The sequence below is a fragment of the Macrotis lagotis genome, chromosome 1, assembly GCF_037893015.1.
Source record: "Macrotis lagotis isolate mMagLag1 chromosome 1, bilby.v1.9.chrom.fasta, whole genome shotgun sequence".
NCBI classification, from domain to species: Eukaryota; Metazoa; Chordata; class Mammalia; order Peramelemorphia; family Peramelidae; genus Macrotis; species Macrotis lagotis.
In genome coordinates, this window is record NC_133658.1 from 603,555,701 (window position 1) to 603,571,665 (window position 15,965).

A 15,965-nucleotide genomic window follows, 5' to 3' on the forward strand; every position below is an offset into this window, starting at 1 on the left:
GTCAGGTTAACATTGTATATACATATTTTTTTTTAAAAAAGCATGTTTACAAATTAGTCATTTTCAGTATGAAGAACTAGGATTAAGAAAAAAGATAAATACAAGATAAATTTTATAAAGTGCTAATCAGATTTTAAAGGGGTTTTTTGTGTTTTTGTGTGTGTGTTTTTTTTTGTTTTTCTTCCTCTGGATGGGGATAGCATTGTCCATAGCGGCTTTAATAGGGTTGTCCTAGCTCTCTGAACTGCTGAGAGGAGCTGCTTCCATCAAGGTTCATTATTTGATTTTTTTTAAAAAAGTAATTAATATATGTATAGTGTTTTAAATATTTCAGAGTCTTTTTTCTCACAATTTCTATGATACAGGTATTATAAATGCTATCATTCCCTTTTAACAGACTAACAAAACCAAGGTTCTGAAAGATTACATGTTTTGTTCATAGGACATAGCTATTAACATTATAAGATAGGAATTTAGCTTATGCCTTCTGACTCTAAGTCCAGGCTTCTATCTACTATTTTACTATTCTTTGTGTAGAATCACAAGTACATGGAGGTTTATTCATTTCTATGACTAAAAAAGATATTTTGCTTTTAACACATAGGACAGAAATGTTTAAGTAGAATGTCTATCTGTTAAAATAAAACACTGGAATATCATTATATCATTTATTAAGTAAAAATTGCACTGCCTATTATCCTTGAAAGACATCAGGACATTGAATGAATTACGCATACTGTGTACAAAATTTCCATGTTTAAACATTACATCCTCTGGAGTGAAAGACAACAGCTGTTTGAATACTGTACCTCATCCAACCAAAAGCACAATGGAAATTTGTGGCAGGCAGAATATTATTAAATGGATTGTGGACAGATAAGAATATTGATTGTACATTCTTAATGTCAGGCCTTTACTTTTATTCCTTTGTCAAAAAGTACTAAGAATACTAAAATGATTGAATCATTACCAGTCCATTTTCCAGAAGAAATGAACATAATCTCCAACACTTTTCCGTATGCACGCACAGCTCATGGTCCTCAGAGCTTTTCTTTCATGATCTATATAAATGTAAAGCTGAAATACCTCTGATCTCTTAAATGATTATGACATGTGGCTTATACAGTAACAAATGACCAGTATACAAAGTCTACTGATGACCTGTCAAATACTTTCTCTGTATGGGCTCAGTAATAATAAATATAGAAATACTATGATCTCTCTGGGATTTGTGTGTTGAGGGAACATGATCTATTCTTTTTCTCATGCTGGTATGTTGTTTTTGATGGTTTTTCTTCATGCTAGCACAGTGAGTGAAAACATTTATTTATCTATTGCTTCCTATTAGACATTTCATTGTGGTCCAAACAGGCTTTATAATAATTAACAACTGAGAGTATCAATTAGTAACTATTCACAAAGATCTTGATCTCTGAAAGGGATTTAGAGATTAAATGTCATGGTTCATGGCCTAAAAGAGCTTTGTTAGTGCCATTCAATTGTTTCAGTTTTGTCCAATTCTCCATGACCCAGTTTGGTGCTTTCTTAGCAAAGATATTGAAATGATTTGTCATTCCCTTTTCCAGTTCATTTCTCAGATGGTGAACTTAGGCAAACAAGTATATGACATGTTTGGGTCACATGACTAGCAAAAGACCAGATTTGAAGTAGAAATGATGAATCTTCCTGACTTCAGGCCTGTCACTCTCTGCATTGTTCCATTTTGCTGTCCTCCAATTTACCACTATGTAAATGATGCAAACACAAATTATATAATCATTTAGAATCTGATAGGTGGATGGGAGAGATGCAATGTGCTATGAAACAAGATTCTTGGAAGAGGGTTCATAGACAACAAAGCTATAATGTCATAAAATAAATTTGTAATATATTATTACTTAAACATATACACACATATTTGCACATCTATATCTTTAATCTACATTATTATTATCAAAATTAATTCACTGACTGTTTACAGATCAGTTTTGCTAATGAACATATAGGTAGGAGAAGTATATATTGGGGGGGAGGGAGAGAGTAGAGAATTCTGAATAAGTGAAGCCAAAAGGAATGACAAGGGTTGACTTGGGAACTTCTTCAAAATAGAGGTTCTAGCAGAAATTCTTCTATTAGAGGAGAAGACTGCAAGGGTAGAGTGATGTTCTATCAATATTGATCTTGCCACTATATATAAGTGATCTAGAAAACAGGGGGGGAAATTGTTGATAAATTGAAGGATGGCTCTCAGGTTCTCCTTGAAGACCCAAATAAGAAATTGTTGGAATTGACATTTATCATTCATTCAAAGGTAAGAGGGAAACATTGTTTCATGTGATACTTGTTTATACTATATTGTAATATTCATGGTAATCACTTGAAAAATGATTTTCATGAAAATAATTTCAGCTTATAATACCAACATCAGTTAAAAAAAGTTTAGAAGAAAAAGAGAATTTTCAAAAAATATTCCAGTCTAAGAAGGATACAAGGGATTAATATTGAGAAACTTAGAGAGTGAATAGTAGAACCAGAAGAGGAGAGAAGTGAGCATGGCTCATGGATCCTTCTACAAAATAAAAGATCTAGGAAAAAATCAGAAATCAGAGAAAGAAAAAAATATCTAAAAACCATACTCATGACTGGATGTGTGTGTGTGTGTGTGTGTGTGTGTGTGTGTGTTTTATGCCAGGTCTGTCAATATTCAGAAATATTGGAAATTTTTCTCGTATTGTGATCTTCATTTAGTATTCATGTTTTCAAGTACTTTATAATTAATTCCTTTACTGAGACTATTATCTATTAAATTTTTGTATAATGCTTAAGTTTAGCTTTTAATTATATATTGAAAGGTCAAATTACTATCCAGCTTATGCTTAATTCTGATTTAATTATTTATGAATTTCGTTCCTCTTTTATCCTTTCTGAAGTTTTTACTGTTGTTCTCAATCTCTTAGGAATCCAGATGCTTTTATATTTCAGTAACTATAGGTCCCTTTTTTTCTCTTCTAGTATTTGATGAGAACTTTATAATTTCTTTGAAATTTTAGTTTCCATATTTCTTTCTAGTGTGAGAATATACCCTACTGATTTATCTGCTTGTTCTCAACCCATTTATTGAGGGCTTTCTTTCTCAGTCATTAAAATTATGACTTCTTTCTCATTATATATATGTTTTCATGATTAAGTTTGGGAAAAAAGTAAACAAAAACAAATTCTAGCTCTGCATGTTAGCAAAGACAGGATTTTCTGAGGTTTTAACCCTAGTCACCTATTTAGGAAGATATGATCATAATTGAGCTTCAACTTCTGTTCTTCAAGTTTAGCACAGTCATACACACACTAACCAGACTCCACTTTTTGTCTATTCTTGTCTCTTCTTTCCTTTCTCTTGACTGTAATTAGTGTCTGTCTCCCACACCCACACCAAACCTATCCCCAACCCTGGCTTTTTTTTTTTTTTTGCAAAATTGGAGGATAGATAGGGAAATTGTTTGTGATAGAATCTCTTCAGATTTGGGAATTCCAAATTATGTATGGACTTCATTCAGAAGATATTATGGTTTAAAATCTCTTTCTCTCCTTCCTTCTTTTGTGTATGAGCATAGTCACTAACTTCTTATTGGGAATAGGGTGTGCTGGTCTCTCTTTTGAAACCAGGTACTGTTAGTGAAATTTTGTCCCTAATGAGGAAACTTGGTTGTTGCTAGGCAAAAGGTACTGCCTAGGAATTTTAAGAACTGGAATTTTCTTATTTTAATCCATATAGATTTTTTTTTTAAATCATTGCTAGAGTTTTGTTTCTTTGATTTTTGGATTAAACTTTTATTCTACTTCTGGTACATAATCCTCCTTCCCCTTTTGAAGATTAGAAAGTTGAATGAACTCTGTGAAACTGAAAGAAATGTGACACATTGTTTGTTATTCTACCCACAAGTCTCATAAATGTCCAAGCATGTATCCCTTCTTTTTCATACTCTTTTATTTACTTCATCCTCTAATTAACTCATTCGTGATTCTATTGTCTCTCACTAACGATCTTTCCAATACAGCCATACTATCACTGAGTAATCTATCATTACTTTCATTGTTCAAAAAGTTAATCTTCCATTGCCAAAAGGATGAAGCCAGACTCCTTAGTGTGACATCCAAATGACTTGTTGGCATGAAATGTGACATTAGATATTATCTAGTTTTACAGTTTTCCTGATAAGAAAACTTAATTATAAATGTCTTGTGATTTGCCTGAAGTCAGAGTTGGAAGTAGAAGTCATGTCTTCTAAGTCTGTGCCCTCTACATTTTCACTTTATTTTATTTAACTTCTTAAATTTTCAAAGAAAAAGAAAAGAACTGAGAAGAAAAATTATGATTTTCAAAATGTAAACATCTTCCTTTGCAAAGAGCTATGTTTCATGACTGTTTTGTCTGTCACTCTCTAGGGAGAATTCAGTGGCATATTTTATTTAGTTTTATAAGTCAGTACCCCTGATAAGTGTTAGTCTAGTTAAAGAAAGAAAATATGCAGATCTAGGTAAAGGCCTCTGTCTCTCAAAGCTACCATTTCTGAGATGATTGCTCAACAAACAGCCCCATATCTTTGTATACTTGGCTTCCTTTTTATCTTGCCAGTGGGATGGTTTTCAAATTAAACCTCTTCATACAGCTGCCTTGCAACGAAGCTGTGGGTTTGATTGTCTTGGATGTTACTTTTCAGGTGCTCTAATGAACACCTGTCACTTTTAGACCAATATAATTTAAGACATTGTTTGTTTACTCTCAGCTTCACCTCCTAATAAAATTTTTCAAAAATTACCATCCACTGCCCATTGACCCCCTCCTCTGCCAGTGAAGGGAAACACAACCTGGCTGGTTTTATGTCTGGTTTGTTTATCTCTATGAGGAATGGGGGAGTCTTTGGTAGAGATCATTAATTTTATGACTTGTGTTTCAAAAAGTGGTGCCTGGGCTATTTACATCTCTCCATATTAACACCTGAGAAAATGAGCCTGCTAAAGATATAAAACCTAAAGTTAAAGTGTGTTTACCATTCTCCTCTAAATATAATTCATGGCTCAGAACAGATCTTTATGGCTTATGATCAAATATTTTTCTGGGTCTGCATTTGATTTTTGCTGCAGTGACATGAATGTCTTTGAACCTTTTGATTTCTTATACTTTGTGTAGTTTGGGGTTTTAATTTTTCAGGATGGAGGCTGAGAGAGGGTAAGGCCTTATAACTTTTGGAATTGGACCAAGATAATAACAATCATTCTTCAGAATAGAATGTCCTATTTTCCTCTCTCCAATAATTTAAAGAAAAAAAAGAAAACACACTTTCACTTTCTTCTGTCCTCCCCACTCATTCAATAGATTCTAATGATGTCTTGAACAGAGAGAGTTAATAGTGCATTCACAATAAGAATTTCACCTTGCAGAGATACACTTCAGATGCAGTGTCCCAAAACATATTAAATATAAGTAAGGGGGACCACCTGTACTTTATAAGAATGACAGTCATACGCCTGTTAATGATCCCACTAAGAATAAAGTTTCATTATTATGAATTCACCTTAGACCCAATGGCACTGCTCAGGATGACAACTGGAAAATAGTTCATTTCAAATTTCATTTTGGTGTTTACTCTTCTTTGCACTGTGATCCTATTCATAGGATAGATTAAAAAATGACTTTCTGTTCCAAGTCCAGATATAATCTGATTATAATTTTATCAATACTGCAAATATGATTGTTGTTGCTTATGATGAAGATGATAATAATATTATTTTTCAAAGACTTATCTCAATTCCTCATTGTGATATTGGTGATACTCAGGAAAAAATGATGCCAATTAAATACAAACTTTGACAATTTCTGCCTGGCAAAGTTTTGTATATGGGTCTAACAATAGATTACACCAGTTTTCTGAGTACAATTTTAGCACAATTATAATAAATTGGCTAGTAACAATTTAATAATGTTTATTATAATTTGTAGCAAAATGAAATAATAACTAGATATAGGTAATTTCTAAACTCTTCCTACTTCTGTAGAGATGGTACACAAGTAACACAAAAGGTGACAAATGTGTTAAAAACAATTCTAAGACTTTCCTAAAATTTCAACTTATTTTCAATGCTTTAAATATGAAGTCCCTGGCAAGTTTTTACCAAATAGTAGGCATAATACTAGATGAACTAAATCATATTAATATTGACCTTTCTATTATGATTGATCTAGAAAGCATAGGTAAATTGCAGCAAAAATGAAGGATGGTTTTTAGTTTCTCCTTGGAGAACCAAATAAGGAAATTGTTGGAGTTGTTTTTATCATTCAACCAAAGGAAAAAGGGAAACATCATTTCAAATGACTCTTATTTATTTCATATTGCAATATTCATGATAATCAATTGCAAATTGAAGATGATTTCAGTTTATTATCCTAACATCAGTTAAAGAAGTTTAAAAGAAAAAGACAATCTTGAAAAAAATAATAATACATTTCTAATTTTAAAGTCATACTTTAATAACCCATGACTTAAATACTTTGAAGAAAAGATGGTCATAGGGAACACCATGTTGAAGTGAGGTTATAGTACATAGAACACTGGAAATCAATAAGATAGAAGTTCAAATCCAATGGCAGCCATGTAACCCTTGGCAAGTCACTTAATCTCTGTCTGTCTCAGTTTCCTCAAACTGTAAAAATGGATCTATATCAGATCCTATATCAAGATCAGAATCAGTTTTAATAACTGAATGAGTTCATATTAATAAAATGTGTTGGGGTGGCTAGGTGGTGCAGTGGATAGAGGACTGGCCCTGGAGTCAGGAGTTCAAATCCAGCCTCAGACACTTAATGATTACTTAGTAGTATGGCCTTGGGCAAGCCACTTAACCCCATTTGCCTTATAAAAACCTAAAAAAATTAATAAAATAATATAAAAGAAAAGAAAATGTGTTAACCACATAATAGGTGATATATAAAAGCTCGTTGTCTTCCCTCTTCAAAGATATAGCTAATAGAAGTACAATAGATAGATTGATCAATAGATAAATATAGAGATAAGTAAATGCACAACTGTATAGGCCAGATATCATATAGAATTATATCACCAACTCAAACATGACTTTTGTTTTGATGATGCTGATGATTTTACCTCTTCAAAATCTTACTGAAATAAAATATATAAGACTTTGGGCTCTGGAGAAATATGTCAATTAAGCAGAAACTTTGGCATACTGACAGTTATATTTCTATATAGATATTTTTGTTTCTAGCTTTAGATAGATTTGCATGTATGTATATAAACAGAGAGAACTATATATTTATACATATATATTTTTGCAAAATATTGCTCAAGATTGCTATATTAAAAAGATTAGAAGATTTTAAATCACATAGAAGTCTCATTTCTCTACGTCATGAATACTTTCCTTCAGAAGGAAGTGATCATAGATTTATTGAATAATTATCATGAAGACTTGAATATAATTTGTTCCAAATAATACAGCAAGGGAAAGAAAGAAGGAAAGAGAGATGGGAAAAAAGGTAATTGATTATATTCTGCATAGTCAATTTTAAATATAAAGATTCAGTATATATTTCATATCTATATATATTTCTGTATTAAATGACTAGTTCCCAATATGAAAGGTATCTCTATCTTTTTTTTAAGGTTTTTGCAAGGCAAATGGGGTTAAGTGGCTTGTCCAAGGCCACACAGCTAGGTAATTATTAAGTGTCTGAGGTCAGATTTGAACTCAGTTACTCCTGACTCCAGGTCCAGTGGTCTTTCCACTGTGCCACCTAACCGCCCTGAAAGATATCTCTTAAACAGTAATCTGGATATGTTTGGGATATGCTAATTTATTTCACACAAAAATAACATCAATAATAAATGAGAAAAAATAACATAAATATGAAGAAGAAATGGTGTAGAAGTGTGGTGAATCCAATCTGTTGATATTTTGTATCTGCTGATGCAAAAATGGGAAGGAATTCATAAAAATGATATTAAAATATTTATTTTAAGTAAGTCTTTGGTAAAAATAACAAATTAAAGAAATTACCATAATATGAAAACTAACGGAATCTAAAACCATTTGATCTGGCAAAGAATTGGCCTTAGATATAGCAAAACCAAAGAATGAACTGGATTACAATAAAGATTGTTTCCTGATATATTTTGAAAGAGAGTGATCATCATAATCTCATAAAATCATCAGTATTAGAAGAAAAATATGTTTGCAAAGACAAAAATTTGACCCGAGACCTGACAAAGAAAAATTATACTGAGGGGATTTGCAAGAAACTGGATGAACAAGTAATAGAGATATGTTAAAATTTCTGTACAAATTCTTTTTTTAAATTACTGACAGTAGACTCACCACAATTAGAAAATATTAAATATCTGAAGATCAGCAAGGCTAAACAAATGAACACAATGGAAGTTTATTGAAAGTGATAAAACTTTGAAGGCACTGAATTATAAATTATCAAGATAAATAAAAAAAGGGTGGAATATTAAAATGCTTAGAAAAAGTGGATATACCTTATTATCAAATCAGAGTGACAGAAAATATTAATAATTACAATCTACCTAAGTTTCCATGTCTATATAACTTATGTATAATGTAATATGCACATGCAGGAAATGTTTGAAAATTTGAGAAGAGAGCGGACAAGTTTTGAGAAATTATACTCACTGGTAGAACACATTTAAAATCACACATTTTCATAGACTCTAAGATACTTCTGTTTGTAATATTTGTTTTGAAAATAAAGTTTTCACTCAACAGTGTGTCAACTATGCATTATCAAAATCATTTTACTGTAATATGTTTATTATTACACAATTTTTAAATGATTCAATAAACATTTTTTCTTTTAGTGACTGATTATTACAATACAATTGTTATAAACAAGAAAGTTTCCACACTAATGGTGTTTGCCTCTGTCATGGAGGATTCTCCATATAGATTCCAAATAAGAAGAGAATTTTATGAAGTCCTCAACATACTCCTGCTTATCTATGATACTAATTTCAGTCCAAGAATTAAACCTTAGATACAGACTGGATTTTCTTAGGGAAAAGTGTGCAGTGTTTTTAATGGCCACAATCTTCTCAAAGAAACAGTCTCACTTTCCTAAAATCAATATACTTTTCTTTATGTTTCCAAAGTCACAGAACATCATGGTTTCTGTATATTTAAAACTGAGCCTTACCCAAAGAATAATGAAGAACTGTTTACAAGATATAAGTAGATTATAATTTATTATCTACAATATATTTTTTCAGGCAAAGCTTATAAATAATGCTATCTGAGAAGTTTATTGTTGGGAAAAAAACAAAAACAAACAAAAATCCCCCAATGTTATTGGCCTATTCATGAGGGCATTGAATAATTGATGGAGAATTTTCATGCTTATTGGTATTTAATTATTGTCCAGATATTTAAATAAAGGGTTCCAGAATGTTGGGAGGATCCACCTTTGATTTTTTCAAATGATAAAATCAATAATGAATTAAGTGAAATGAGAATGGCTAAATTTTTTTAAATCTCCACTATTGGAAGAAATACCACAGATTTGTTGAAAATTTCAAATAATAAGTATAAAACAATATTTAGTATTATTAACAGAAAAATTATATAACAGGAAAAATTATATCAATGATTAGGTTAGAAATAAATTATATTATATATATATATATATATATATTTTCACTGATTTAGAAAAGGTAAAGTGTTATCATCACAAGTCAATGTTTCATTTGTTGTAGAAACCTTGCACTTATATTTAAATCCTACAATTTCTCAACTTTATTTGAACTTCTCAGTAAACAAAATAATTTCAGTCAATATTCATAGAAAATATAAAATTATAAAGCAAAAAGGAACTTTAACTCAAATTGAGAATCATAATCAAAGTCAGAAATTTGAGACTCAGAGAGATTATCTGATTTATTAAATGTCAGGAAGGTAGTCACAGAGCAAAGACTAGAAACTGGGTCTTCTAAATCCCAGCCCAGTGTTCTTGCTATTGAATCATTCTAGATATGGAAGTTAGAGTTGTAGAGAACGTCATCAGAAATTCCTTGTCCTTTCAAGTGATTTAAATTTATAGGTAGAAAAAGTAGTATTACTATGATTTCTTGTTTTTTAGTATCAGAATATCCTACACTCTGTATTATTACTATATAGAACAATTAAATATGTACATAGGTGAAATAGATTTTTTTTCAGAAAAGGATATTTAAAGGGCACAGAATGGGAAGCCCCTTCTCCATATCTCTTTTATTGATTTGCTTCAGTGCCTGACACTTCAAAATTTTATATTGCTTTAGAATTTGAGAAGGATTTTCAATATCCTCAAATCCAGTAATATTGAAATGCTAGTGGTCAGACTGACAATAAATAAATATATATATATATATATATATATATATATCCTTATCAACATAATAAATTCAATGATTAAATGTGGCAAAGGGGATCAACCAGAGTGGAGGGATGAGAACTTAGATAGTGGTGTAGAAGAAAGCAAAAAAGTTAGTAGGAGTTAGTCAAAATTTATTCAATGGGATAATTTGGGAAAATGAATTCATACAATTTAAATTCAGATCCCAGCATAGCCACTTGAGCAAGTCACCTAACCTGTTTGGTCTTTAATTTTCTCATTGATTACATATTGTACTGTGACTTCGAAGATCTTGTTTAGCTGAATTTTTCTTAAAACTGAGCCACAACCAAGTTCCATTCCCTATATATCCCATGCAAAGTTATAAAAAGTATTTTCAGTTGTAATTTTTGCATTATTATCCAGTAACCATTTCTTTAAAAAGTTCTGTGTCAGTATCTGTTTTTCATGTATTAATCCTTAAACGTTTTTTCTTGTCTTATTGCTATTTTGAGTATGATATTGTAAAATAATGGACATTCTTACTTCACTCCAGATGCTTTTAGAAATGTTTCTAATTTGTCCCCAATAAAGATAAAACTGGATCTTTGTTATAGATCTTACTTCATTTAAGTAAAGTTTTTCTGTTTTCAATATCAGTGAATATCTTATTTTGTCAAAAATTTATTTCCACCATTCATTGACATATATTTTTGGTATTATTTTTAATGTGGTCAATTATTTTATGATTAATTTAATATTGATAAATATTAGGTTAATATTAAGTTATTGGCATAAATCCAGCCTAGATAAATAGTGAATGATATTTGGGAAATGTCCTGATCTCCTAACTAGTATTTTCTACTATTTAATTTAAAGTTTTTGAATCAATATTCATTAGAAAAATTGGTCTGGGATCCTCTTTCTTTTTTTTTTTTTTAGATTTTTTTTTTCAAGGCAAGGGGGTTAAGTGGCTTGCCCAAGGCCGCACGGCTAGGTAATTATTAAGTGTCTGAGGCCGAATTTGAACTCAGGTACTCCTGACTCCAAGCCCAGTGCTCCATCCACTATACCACCTAGCCACCCCTAGGATCCTCTTTCTTTAAACTGACTGTCTGGGGCGGGGCCGGACGGAGCCCCTGGGGGAGCCGCCGAACCAACCCGGAGCCGGGCCGGGCGGGGCCGAGCCCGGCCCAGGGCGCGTGTGCGGGGCCCAGCAGGCCGGGGCCGGAGCAGCTGCGGCCCCCGGAGCTGTGTGCGGGCGGCTGGGGGCGGGGGCGGCGGGAGCGGACCCAGGAGGCCCGAGCTGGGCGAGCGGGAAGATTGTGCTATATTCCAGAAGGTTGTATATATTAACCAGGAGGAACCATGAAATTTTGAATTTTCAAGATGAATAAGATACTAAAGATGATACAGGATAGCCCAACCTCCTCATTTTACAGAGAAGGAAATTGAAGATCTAAGAGGTTGAATTATCTAAAGTCAAAACATCTGATTTCTGGCAGCACTGGGACTAGAAGCTGGGTCTCCATACTCCTACCCAGTGACTGTTATGCCCCAGGCACTGTGCTAAGGACTGAGGATGAAAAAAGCCTGCAAAAGACTGCCCTTGGCTTCCAGGAGCTCACAGAATAACAGAGAGTATAAGGAAGAGACGATATGTACAAAGAAGACAAATAAATGAAAAGTAAAGGATAATTAAGAGAGTAGATCATTTGAGAAAAATGATGAACATCAAGGCTTTCAGACTGGTCTCCGCCATTGAGCGGGAGCTCCTGATGGGCAACAAAGATAACATCAATATTGAATGCATTGAGTGTTGTGTGGAAAGAACCTTTATGTTGGTACCAATGATTGTGTCATCTACCACTTCCTATTGGAGGAAAATATGTCACCAACTGGAAAGGTTACTTTCTCTGCCACAAAGCAGCGGCATAAATATCTGGGTTTCAAGAAGCCAGTGAATGAATTGAAAGCAGTGTAGGCTCTCAATAGACTCCTGGTGCTTTGTGAAAATACCATTGCATTGGTTAACATGATAAACCTTGAACCTATCCCTTCAGGTGCTCGAATAAAAGGGGCAGTGACTTTTGCTTTAAACGAGAACCCTGTGAGTAGAGCCCCCTTTTGTGTGGAAGTTTGCATCATTTCAGTGAAAGGTTGAACCATTCAAATGTTTATGGTCTATGAAGACCATGTCCAAATTGTAAAAGAAGTATCAACCCCAGAGCAACCATTTGCTGTGGCTGTGGATGGCCACTTTTTATGCCTAGCACTCACTACGCAGTACATCATATTGAATTATAACACAGGGGCTTCCCAAGATCTATTCCCATATTGCAGTGAAGAGAGACAGCCAATCGTGAAGAGGATAGGGAGGCAAGAATTTCTGCTGGCTGGGCCTGGAGGACTAGGCATGTTTGCCACAGTAGATGCCCTGTACATTGGTCAGAAAATGTGATTGGTGCAGCCATTTGCTTTCCATATGTAATAGCTCTAGATGAAGAATTCATTACAGTGCATAGCATTTTGGATCAACAGCAAAAACAGACACTGCCTTTTAAGAAAGGTCACATTTTACAGGACTTTGAAAGAAGAGTGATTATGTAGCTACTAGTAAAGGAGTATATATCTTGGTTCCATTACCCCTTGAAAGACAAATTCAGGATCTACTTGCAAGTCGAAGAGTGGAAGAAGCTTTAGTTTTAGCAAAAGGAGCACGAAGGAACATTCCAAAAGAAAAATTTCAGGTAATGTACAGAAGAATCCTGCAGCAGGCGGGGTTTATACAGTTTGCACAGCTTCAGTTCCTAGAAGCTAAAGAACTCTTCAGAAGCAGCCAGCTTGATGTCCGGGAGCTGATATCCCTGTATCCCTTCCTGTTGCCTACTACTTCTTCATTTACATGGTCTCAGCCCCCCTGTGCATGAGTATGCAGACCTGAACCAGCTGACCCAAGGGGACCAGGAGAAGATGACCAAGTGCAAAAGATTCCTCATGAGCTACTTAAATGAGGTCCGTAGCACAGAAGTGGCAAATGGCTACAAAGAAGATATTGATACTGCTTTGCTCAAGTTGTATGCAGAAGCAGATCAAGAAAGTTTGCTAGATCTTCTTGTCACAGAGAACTCCTGCCTTTCAACAGACAGTGTGCCCTGGCTCAAGAAACACAAGAAATATTTTGCACTTGGACTTCTTTATCATTATAATGGCCAGGATGCCACTGCAGTGCAGTTATGGGTGAACATTGTGAATGAAGAAATCCATGACTCTATTCGTTCAGACCTTTATGAATATAATGTTGATTTCCTAACCTACTGCTTAGACCAAGAACTAGTATGGAAATATGCTGAATGGATATTGCAGAAAAGTGAGGAGGTTGGAGTTCAGATTTTTACCAAGAGACCTTTGGAAGAGCAGCAAAAAGATATCTTTAACCCAGATGACATCATCAGCCGCCTTAAGAAATATCCCAAATCTATCATTAAGTACCTGGAACATCTAGTTGTGGACAGGAAAGTACAAAAGGAAGAATATCACACCCACTTAGCCATCCTCTATCTGGAAAAAGTGCTTCAACAGAAGCCCAGCGCAAATGGTAATTGTGCTGAAGTGACTGAAACTCAGGCAAAGTTCCGGCGTCTGCTTCAAAAATCTGATCTAAACAGAGTCCATTGTCTAATAGATAAAATCCAAGGGATCAGTCTTCACATGGAAAGTACAATATTACACGGGAAGCTGGAGGATCACGACAGGGCCCTGCACATCCTGGTGCATGAGCTCAAAGACTTCTCTGCAGCTAAGGATTACTGCCTGTGGCGCTCCCAGAATAAAGACCCTCCCTACCGGCAGCAGCTGTTCCACAGGCTGCTCTCTGTTTAACTAAAGCTGGGACCCTCTGACCATGACTTGGTCCTAGCCGCAGTGGACCTTTTGAACCATCACGCTGCTGAGTTTGATGCAGCTCAGGTTTTACAGCTGGTGCCCGACACCTGGTCCATTCAGCTTTTGGCTCCTTCTTACCAGGGCCGTGAGGGAAAGCCTTCACATGAAGAGGATGACTCAAGCTGCATTGGGCCTGGCCAAATCAGAAAACTTACACTACCAACATGATGAGATAAAATTAAAAAGAAGTTCAGTTCTCCTGTCAGACAAAAAGCTTTGCCAGATTTGGCAAAGTCCCTCTTGTGAGCCTGTATTTGTTAGGTATCCAAATGGTGGTGTTGTCCATACTCATTGTGCTGCAAACAGACACACAAACCCTAACTCGTCCAGCCCTGGTAATCGGACTTGAAAAAGGCACATTTGTACTTGCAAATGCTTGTTCCTTACAAATTGTGCTGGATAAAAAGACCCAAATACAGCTGCTTTTGACATCAAGATGACGGGATTGGTTCCTGGGTGCTGGGAAGGTTTCAGTCAATGTGAAACACGAACATTTAATTGCTGATCTTTTTTATGAATGTAAATGAAAAATACCTTATCATAAAAAGAGACATTCAAGAGTGAGCTTCTCCTTGTACATAATAATCGAAAACAAATGTCTACTTTCTTCTGAAAGAAAAATAAGCCTTTCATTTGTCATCCAGGCAAATCATGGGGAAAGCCAAGACCAACAAATTCCTTTCTTTCTTTCAAGGAACATAAATTTGCACTGAAAATATTTTGCTATAATGTGATGTAGTGATGAGGATGTCTTTTTTTTTTTAATCCAAGGAAGTGGTCAGTATTTAGAGGTCTTGTTGAATAGAAGGGCTCACATTGTGCCACTTACTCTCAAGATCCTGCATTTATCACGGTCAATATAGCACATCCATGTTTGGGGTCTACATCCATTTTTTTCAGGAATAGATCATGAACTATACTATTGTTTTAAAATTGCTAACTTTGGAGAACCACCTTTGTATTGTTGCTGTCCTCCATTTGGCAACCAGTTATTTTGGTTGACCAGATTTCCACTAAGCACTAGCCCTTGGGTTATTCTTTTGTTTTTCAACTCAGTGGAATGTGATCATATCCATTAGAAATGCATAGTCTCTTATGGCTTAATAATCAGAAAACAACCTACCTTCAGGCCCTAAAAGACAGTGCTGTAATCAGGTAATCAATTCAGTCTACCTGCTTAGTGGTCAAGTTTCCATTACTAGTTCCTATAAAAATATTTCCTTACCTAGGCAGGTATATGAAATTCTACAAGTGACATATTGGCCTAGATTATTTTATTTTAAACTTAAATCATATTCTCATTGGCTTTTTTGTTTGTCCCTAAATGCTTTTGATTTACTTAGGGTTTTTTTTTTTCCTTGTTAACAATTTACCTCTTATCCAGAACTTGGATCATTAAAAGGGAATCACTCAGTGGGGAAAAATGGAAATTGTCTTTTTGAGATGCCTGTTTTGAACTCATGTATTTGGACAAGTGGTTCAGGAAAGCTGCCTTTGCACAAATGATGGAGAAATATTTTCCCTGATGAGTGCTTTGTCCACTACTACAAGGAAAAAAACCATAAGGCAGTCTTGCCTCCTGACATCTTCAAACTTTTTTTTAACATTTATTAATAAAAAA

General features: G+C 34.3%; 1 pseudogene; it reads left to right on the forward strand.

The window, feature by feature from the left end:
- Positions 1–12,019: 12,019 nt before the first annotated feature.
- LOC141521874 (transforming growth factor-beta receptor-associated protein 1 pseudogene) lies at positions 12,020–14,768 on the forward strand (annotated as a pseudogene).
- Positions 14,769–15,965: the final 1,197 nt, after the last annotated feature.